This window comes from Astatotilapia calliptera, chromosome 15, assembly GCF_964374335.1.
Source record: "Astatotilapia calliptera chromosome 15, fAstCal68.1, whole genome shotgun sequence".
Classification (NCBI taxonomy): Eukaryota; Metazoa; Chordata; class Actinopteri; order Cichliformes; family Cichlidae; genus Astatotilapia; species Astatotilapia calliptera.
Window position 1 is genome coordinate 10,144,184 of NC_137436.1, and position 9,339 is coordinate 10,153,522.

At 47.1% G+C, this 9,339-nt stretch overlaps 1 protein-coding gene across 6 annotated transcripts in view; it reads left to right on the plus strand.

Moving 5' to 3' along the window:
• Window positions 1-9,339, plus strand: part of LOC113037383 (prospero homeobox protein 1) — a 53,806-nt gene that overhangs the window by 18,240 nt on the left and 26,227 nt on the right. The window lies entirely within an intron of this gene.

Below are 9,339 nucleotides of genomic sequence, written 5' to 3' on the forward strand. Positions count from 1 at the left end.
GGCCCTGAAGAGAGTTGGATTTGGGGTGTGTGCGCGCATGTGTGTGTGTGTGCAGGTGAGCACTCGTGTTTGTGTATTTGTTATAGAGAGATTGAGCCTGTGTATGCGAGGGTTTTGTTGTTGCTGCATTTCCCAGTGTCCTGTTCACCTCGAAGGGTACGGCCGTCCCTTGGACCGGCCTGGCATGCTGGCAAAGCACTTCTCCAGCATATGTGTGTGTGTGTGTGTGTGTGTGTGTGTGTGTGTGTGTGTGTGTGTGTGTGTGTGTGTGTGTGTGTGTGTGTCACTTTGAGGGGGGAAAAATCTCACTGTTATCAAGGTTAAGCGTCCTACTGTTTTAGTGAGGGGAAGGGGAGAGAAAGAGAGTGAGAGGGGGGTAAGGGGGAAGAGGGAGATGGATAGATAGGGGATAGAGGGTGAGAGCTTAGAGACAAAGGAGAAAGCGATGAAGGGAGGGATGGAAAAAGGGAATTGAGGGGCGAATGGAAAGGGGAGAAAGAAGGGTGGAAGGAGAGATGGGGGGGAGAAAGAGAGATGACGTGCAGGAGCGAAGTGCCCTTGCGAGCAGTGGGAGTTTTGCAAGCACTCACATTTAAAGTGCCTCACTCTCTTTCTCTGTGTTTCCGTCTATCTCTCTCTGTCATTATTTGTCCACTGGGGCTCTTCTATGTGCACCCAAACACACACACACACGCAGTTCCCCACATCCATCTTCAACCCTCTTAAGGGAGGCTTTGAAAGAGTGTAGCAGGCACTTGTATATATGAGGTCTTAATATGGCAAAAGGCCATCAGAGCAAAACAGAAGGAAAGTCCTTCTATTCAACTGCTCGTGAGGAGCGCAGAAATTATTGCGTGAGTCAGTAAGACTCGGGTCTAAACTAAAACAACAGCAGCGCTTTACCTACTCTGACAGGACAATGGTAAGGATTTTATTTTATTTTATGTCTTTATTGTGTTCTAATCATTAAGGGTTCTTTTTTTCCCTTAAATTTGATATTTTCCAGAAGACTGCTTCAGCTTTCATATCAAATTATGCTCTCCCTGTGAGGAATCACCTGACACCCCTAACAGGAAATGGAAGTCCCTTTTGGGAAACGAGCTACCAAAAAACACCCCACTCCAGAAATTTGCTGGGTGTACAGTCAGGCCGACAGAGATCTTTTAAAAGATGCTCTATGCAGAATGATATATATTAATTATATAGTTGCTCATATGTGGACTGCACATTAATACTACTAATGGCTTAAACTAGTAAAGGTTGGCTGAAGATGGAGTTTAAATTTCAAGTAGGTTTGGCTTTTTGGCTTTTAATGTAAGTAAATTTGAAAAATGTAACTAAGTGAACCTGTAAACACACACAGCGTACAAGCTCACACTACAAATGGCACCATACATACAAAACACACGAAATGACATTCTTGGATAGGTTTGCGTGACTCACGTAATCTCCATGACTGGAGTTTGCAAATCCTAAAAAACTATGCACGCAACATCCAGTGAATATCCCGTACTTGCCCACACAGCGTTCACATGCCACCCCCTCCCCCGACAAAACCCCTTGTTTCTGAAGCATAAATTAGATGAGGCACCTTTTAGACAAGACTATCATTCTTCTCCTGGAACCAGGAAGTTACTGTTGAAACAGGCTTAAGGGGAACAGCCTATTTGCATACATAAATGTAAAAATTTGCAAGAAGACAGACAGAGAGGAAAAGAGTGAGAGAGGCCAGGTGAATAAGTCTTCTGTTGGCCGAGGAGTTGCAGCGGTGGAGGAGGGTGGGAAGGTGTTTTGCATATTAAGGTTTTTTTTTTTTTTTTTTGCTGGGCAGGTGTCTGAGAGATACAGGAGCTGATTAGAGTTTAGCACAAGGAAAATTTGCCCAGCCATGCAAATTCTAACCCCCCTGACAAACCAACCGCCTTGGTGAGCACGAAGACTCTGCGTGCAAGAGTGTTAGTGTGTGGCTTTCGGTGCACATGTGTGGGTGTTATTAATGTGTGTGTGAGTGTGTGTGTGTGTGTGTGTGAGTGCGGGTGCGTGGGTTGTGTGTTTTTTGCTTTTTGATGTTTGTGTGGGAATGATGTGTTTGTGTGTATTACATATGTGCGCGGACACATTTGTTATGTTTTTTTTCCCGTCTTATGTGTGTGTGTGTGTGTGTGTGTGTGTGTGTGTGTGTGTGTGTGTGTGTGTGTGTGTGTGTGTGTGTGTGTGTGTGTGTGTGTGAGTCATAGAGGTAATGTGGAGATGGAAATGTACTGGATGTGTATCAGGATGCCCCCAAGGCCCTTTTCTGTGGATCTCTCCCCTTTCTCCTCCACCTCCTCCTCCTCTTCCTCCCCTACCTGCCTGCACCACCACTTGAAACAGGAGCCTACGCAGATTCAGCAAGCACACACACACACACACACACACACACACACACACACACACACTGAGTTTTCCCTTTGCCAGATTCTGCATCATCAAAGTTCCATCCACCTTGGTGGCGTCTTTGGAATGAATATGTCCTCTGTTTCAGTGATCGCACACTGAAACACACATTAACACACACACACACACGTCTGTGGCCTTTCTTGTTTGATGCTAATCTGCTCTGTCACTGTGCTGGCCTAAAACGCTCCCCATCTCCCTCCCAGCTTCTCTTTTGTCGCGATTGTTTCCCCTTTTCCTTTCATATCCCTCCTCCCTCATTCCCTCTCGTCGTTCTCTCTTCCTTCTGTTCCCTCCCTCCTTTCATTCTTTCATCCTTCTTTTTTGCATGTCTTCCGTTATCCCTCCCCATTCCCCCCCCCCCCCATTAGGAAGTTTTAATGGCATAATTGTCACATTCCTTCTGGCACAATGAACACCAGCAGTAATTAAAGAGCTTGCCGTTAATTATCTAGACCCCGGCTCTACTTTCCTCTTTTCTCAAACCCCCCTCCTGATCCCCTCTCTTCTTCTCTTTCTTCTCCGCTTCTCATTCGCTCTGTCCATCGCCATCAAAGTCTTCCGAAACACACCCGGCCTCCCAAAGCCTTGACTTTGAGCGAGCAGCGCTTTCATGTGAGGACTCAAGTGAAAATTCTCACTTAGTGTCCTTTTTCTTTTTACTCTGCAGCCCCTCTGCCTGTCTTTGAACCTCCAATGACAACACACATCATCTTTCATAAGACAGGAATGTGTGTGACCTGGTAATGGGTTAGAGACAGCGGGGGGAGAGAAAGAGTTTGAGGGTCTCATAAAGAGGCAGTTTTATGATGGCTCTGGGAAACTCTCAGATTTCCATAAGGCAGCCTAGGCCAAGTTTTCTCTGTCAGTGACCACTCCTCCCACAGAGGGCACACACACATACACACACCTGGGCGCTTAAAGAGGAAGTCCCTGTGATCTCTATGTGAGAGGGAGGTACCAGCAAAGGCGGTGAGAAGCCCCCGTCTGCATACACACACCCGGGTATCATGTGTCCTCCCTTATCAGCTGCTCTTTTTTCTATTGCAAAGATGTTTCACTCCTTTTCTCTCTCTTCCCCTTTTGTCCGTCTGTCATCTCTCTATTTGAATTGATAACATCCTGCCATGGAGATTCTCTGCTGTGTTTTTATTTGTTTCTTAAAGCTAAGGGACAAAACTTTCTTTAGTCCATCCTCTTCTTCCTTTCCCCAACTTCTCCTCCCAGCGTCTCCCTCCTTCCCGTGCTCTGAGTGTCTCTCCATCCATTACCAGAGCCACAGAGAGCTGAGAGCAGATGCTGTCTGTCCAACCGCCGTGCCCCATAGCATTGTGTGCTTCACCTCTCCTTCCCCCCGCTCTCCCTCGTTCCTCCTCTTCACGTCCCTCTCGGGGCTCCATTTGTTCTCCACCCAGAGAGGCTAATGTCTGTTTTCTCCTCCTCCTGCCGCCACTGTTGCTTATCCCCTCCCCGTCTTGCACTCCTTCATTTCTGACCCCCTTTTTTCCCCCTATTCCTTCACCACATACGCTACGGTGTGTTTGTGTGTGTCTGTGGGGCTCGGAGGTGGGATGGGGTGGCATTGACCGCATTTGACCTCAGGGAATTTGAGGTGAAAAGGTCAGAGTCACTGCATTGGATGCACAGTGACGCAAACAAGTATAAACATACATAAGTACCTAAAAACACAGGCTTTCACACAGGTGTAGCGCTTGTACTCAAACGGCTCTAGGGTTCTCTTTGAAAAGCGATTGAAGACAAAAGGAGGTAGAAGATGGAGCACGAGAGATGAGAAGCTGGCGGTATAGATTTAGGTTCAGACCTGCCAAAAATACAACCAGTACAATTTGCCAGTGGGTTTATGTCAACAGCACACATGCACACACACCTCCCATCGCCCTCTTCTCTCCCTCATCTCGTCTACACAGCATCTACTTTGGTTTACTTTCCTGCCTATTAAAATCTCACCTCTCCTCCTGAACATTTAAATCTGCAGAGCAATGCGTCACGCGCAGCGGCAATACGTAAAATAATCCACTCGTCTTGTGTAAACATATTCATGAATATGTTTGCCTTTTGCTTTTCAGAGAGATGATGAAAAGCCTTCGAGTTAAGGCAACGATGCTGACCTGAGGGCGGGAAATGTCTTGCGTTGTGCAATCATATTTGTTGTTTTAATAAACCTGAACTGAGTCACAGGTAGACCTTCGTAGATTCGGGCTGAGATAAATAAGACTGTGAGATGTAATAACTTGGTGACGATAACAGGCTCGAATGGTCCGTTTTCCAAAGTTTGCCGTCATAGAATTAGGGATATTACACTCTGCCGTGTCACTGGAATTGAGGTGGAAGGAATTTTGTTTGTTTGTTTGTTTGAAGCTCAAAAATCAGCATCTCCCCAAAAAGCAACAACTTTACTTACCTTTTGGATAATCTGTTCGTCAATTCTTCACTTCAATTCTGCTTTCTTACAAGCTGGCAAGATACCACCGAAAAAGAAGTGAAGACATTTGTTGTTGTGGTGCTAATTGTTCAAAGTGAGACTTGCATCAAGATTACTGTTCCCAGGTGGTATCTGCTGGCAGGAGTAAGCGCATCTACAAAATGGATCTTATTCTAACAAACCTTCAGATATCAACCCAGACCTTCACTGAACCGTGAGCGCCACTTCAAACTTGTCTCATGACTTTTGAATTTTTTTCTTACGGAGAAGACTTAGAGAAAGAAAAGAATAGAGCGTGTGATCATCTGCTTCTCGCTGAATAGCTTGGGGCTATTAAGGACCCCCGTTTGACACACCCTGACAGGTCTTTTCTTTACTGTGAAGGCTGTGTGTGTGTGTGTGTTTGCATGTATGTGTGTGTGTGTGCATATATGTGATTTACAGATTTATTCTGTGTTCCGATTAAATGACCGGAGCTGCGTGTAGAGCCTGGGGCAACAGGGGTAGCAAGGAATCACTTAAAGAACTACATGATCCCTTTGCTCCTTTTTCACCTGCTCGTGCACATAGACACACACACACACACACACCATCTTGTTGTGCTAGCTTGCTTTTTCCAACAGCGCACACCCACCTCATCCTCCTCTTCCTCTCTTCTTCTCCCCTCTGCTCCCTCCTTCTTTCGCTCCTCCTTCTGTCCCTGGTCACCTTGTGAGGGGCAGCCTGCTCTGTGGCACAGCTGCTGATTATGTCATTATTTCTGGACCATTTTGGTCTCCCTTGGTGTGTGTGTGTGTGTGTGTGTGTGTGTGTGTGTGTGTGTGTGTGTGTGTGTGTGTGTGTGAGAGAGAGAGAGAGCGAGAGAGAGAGAGGCTAATGAAGCGTGGCAAAGGGACGCATGCCAAAATGACCAGGGCGTGCATCAGAGCTGCAGATGTGTCAAAGCAACCCCCCAATATCTTACACACACACACACACATGCACGCACACACACACTCATGCTTCCCCCACTGATGCCAGACGCTCCCTCCTTCAATCCAATCTGCAGTTTATTATTTTTCTTTCGTCTCCTGCCATCTTGCTCCTTCACTTGCCCTTCCATTCCATCTACTCCTATCCGTCCATCCATCTTCTATCCTCCCTCCTTTGCCGCACCTCCTTGCGCTCCATCCTTTATTGTTTGCCCACCCACCCACCCAACACCCTCCTTCCTCCTACCCTTCTATTCTTCCTCTCCCTCCCTCCCCCTCTTCTCCTCCTCTCCAGATGTCCTGTTCCTATCTTCCAGACTCCCTTGCTCCTTTCTTTCCCTTCTGCCTCCTGCGCTCTCAGTCTCTCAAAGCTGAGCTGACTTCCTGACCTCAGGAGGCCCTGTTACAGCGCTCAGTGACCCCCCCCTCCCAGATTGGCTTCTCTCACCCATGCAAGCTGAGTCGATGAATTTTTAAGTCTCCAGACATGGGACAAACTGTGATTTCAGAGCTCCCCTGCTGTTAGCAGCTATTCTTTGTACACACCACGTTTTGTCGATTGTAGCCTTCAAACAATTGACAATTTCTTGAAACTGAAGGGACAGCAGGAGGAGAGGAAAGAAAAATTACCATTGTGGATGGGATAGGAGAGCGACTTCATCAGTGTCTTTGACCCTGGCATGCCCTTGACTCGCCAGCAGAGGTGCACCTTGAGAAAAGTCCATGTGACGCTTATGCTCGTGTCCACATAAGCACACCAGACAGCAAGATATACACACACATGTATGCACGACAGACCCTCAAGGCTCCCTGTTCTCAAGGCTATCAGTGGAGTGAGGGTGGCTGATGTTTGCTCAGCTTTGAGGCCCATTTAACGTCCCAGCAGTCTCCTAAACGCTGGTGCAAACCTCTCCAATGAGAGATGTCAAGAATGAAATTATATTTTGGACAATGTTGCAAAAATGAAGAAAAAAATTTAACTACGGATCTTCTGTGACTTTTCCCGATTGGTCAGATTCTTCAGCTGTGGCACAATCTTATCGGATGGGAGGCTTGGGGGGCTGGGGGGGCAAGCGTGGTGAGGGGTAGGAAGAGAGGGGACATGGGTTGTGTTTGTCCAAAATGACAGTATGGACCAAGGGCTTATCAAGACCTTTGTAGATTATTGATTGGAGCAGATATGTGAGGCACGGGAGGCTTATGGGCCAGTGCATGTTCGAGGTTTGCAAACCTCTGGCTTGACTCGCTCAAATGTCAGTTTCAGCTCTTGTTTTCAGACCCTTTACTGTGTGCAAACTTTAGATTACTTAAGACACGGGTATCACAAAAATACTTATTGGATATCAGAGTCAGATAACCCCCCATCTGTGGCATTGAGTGCGCTACAAAATCTATAAATTCCACGTCTCACAAACACAAACACAGTGACCAAAAAAGCATGGGAAGTGTTGGTATTCCCAGGCTGAGTTGGGGTTAGGAATTAACCTGGCTTGCAGCGAGGGCTTATGTTGTGTCCCTGCATTTCATCCTTCAAGGCAAAAGCTTGCTAGAACACTCACTCACACTTACACACACACAAACACACGCATACAGCCTTATCTTCCAGGGTCTTGTCTTGTTTGGCTAACACTGTGCAAATAGAAGGTGCAATACATCTCCTGACAGTTCCCAAAAGCAAAGGGGAGAAACACGTTGGTCAAACAAACAGCCAACCCTGAGTCACCGAGAGAGAAGAGATTTCTCAGGCTTTACCGAAACACATGCGAAAGACACAGGCCCGTGCAGGCGCGCGCACACACACACACACACACACACACACACACTTGCACACAGAGTGTGTAACAGTAGCCTTTATTTTGAGGGCTTGGGCCTCTGGCTACCTTTTTAAACGTTTGTCTAAGCAGTCTTAAGATGAGGGCTGCTGCTCGAGTGAATAGCTCCCAGCAAGCCGTCCACAGGCTCCTATTGTCCTCCGTCATATTTTATTATCTCATCAAAAAGCAGGAAATCCGATTCCCTCTCTCTGAAAAAGAGCTTATCCTTCTGTCTCAAAGCAACCTGTCACGAGTGAGAGAGAGATGGACAGAATGGGGAGAGAGTGTCGTGGGGGAGAGGGGGCAGCCATTGAAAAAGACTGATTTACCGCCTTAGTGCTATCAACCCTACTTTCCTTTTTCTTCCACCCTGCCTTTCTCCTTGATTAGAAGGCCCCCTAACACCAAGCACAATGTAAATGTCAGGGTATTGCAGCCTTATCATCTTTGCCGATTCTTTCCACCCCTTTTCCCACTCCGTCTTCCGCTTTTCATATTGTGTTACACAGGGCGAGAGCATTCATTTTCATGAGAGCTCTTTATTGGTTGATTTTTGAATGCTTTGCCGCTGCCTGCCGCACGCGTTTGCCAGCCAAAATTCAACATGAGCAAGACAAGAAAGTTTACCCCTTCCGTGTTTTGCTAGTCCAAATTAAAGGCATTACATTTAAGCTTACTTTTTTACTCCACTTTTGAAAAATGGACCAAAAGTCAAAGAGAAAAGGTTCGTTTTCAGATTTAGCCTGCTTAGCAATAGATTCACTCTCAGTCACTTTGTTTGCCTTTTCCAGGCGTCACTCCTCTCACTCACACACACACACACACACACACACACACACACACACACACACACACACACACACACACGTACGCAACTCCACATCCTTCCCTTTCCACCACTTCGCTGCCTCTTTCCATCCATCCCTCTCTCCTCCCTCTCTGTTTGTACATCTGTCCTTTAATTTTGGGCTCTGCTGAGAAGTTGTTAAAAACCCCTATGAAATATGTATGAAGGATTGTGAGCCACGCGATTGGCCCCATTTACCGGACAGCCGAGCGAATGAACGGCCACACTGGATAATCCCCCACAATGCCTCTGGAACAAAGGCCCAACAGCTGACCCTAGAGAGACATAGAAAGATGAAGAGGGAGGGAGGGAGGCAGTGAGGCGGTTTGGGGGGGGGGGTTAGAATTGGACAAGGTGGAAGGGGGTGCAAACAGTTTAGGCTCACTGCTGGTCAGGAGGAAGCTCAGTCACACACACACACAACTCACATGTACTCGCAAAACAAAGGCTTGTGGGACAGGAATAACTCCCTTGTTCTGTTGCGCCGCTCTCTCTCCTTAGACTCTTCTCGGCCCCTCCTTCTCTCGCCATCTCTCCCTCCCTCCCATTCTCACTCTCTCAGTCAAGAGGATCTGAAATACCAATACCCTTTTCTCCTTGACATTGCTTTCTCCTTGCAGTCAGCATTTTGCTGTCCTTTTATAGTCAAAACGTCAGGAGAAATTCCATGCAGGAATATTCTTAGTAATGCGGCACTCCCTGCATCTAACACCAGGGCGCTACGCGGCACCGTCCCGTTAGCGAGGTCTTTCGGGAAAAGTGCACGCGGGCATACACACACACACACTTACTGTAGCTGGCCTCAAAGCGGGGTCATTGTGCCAGTAT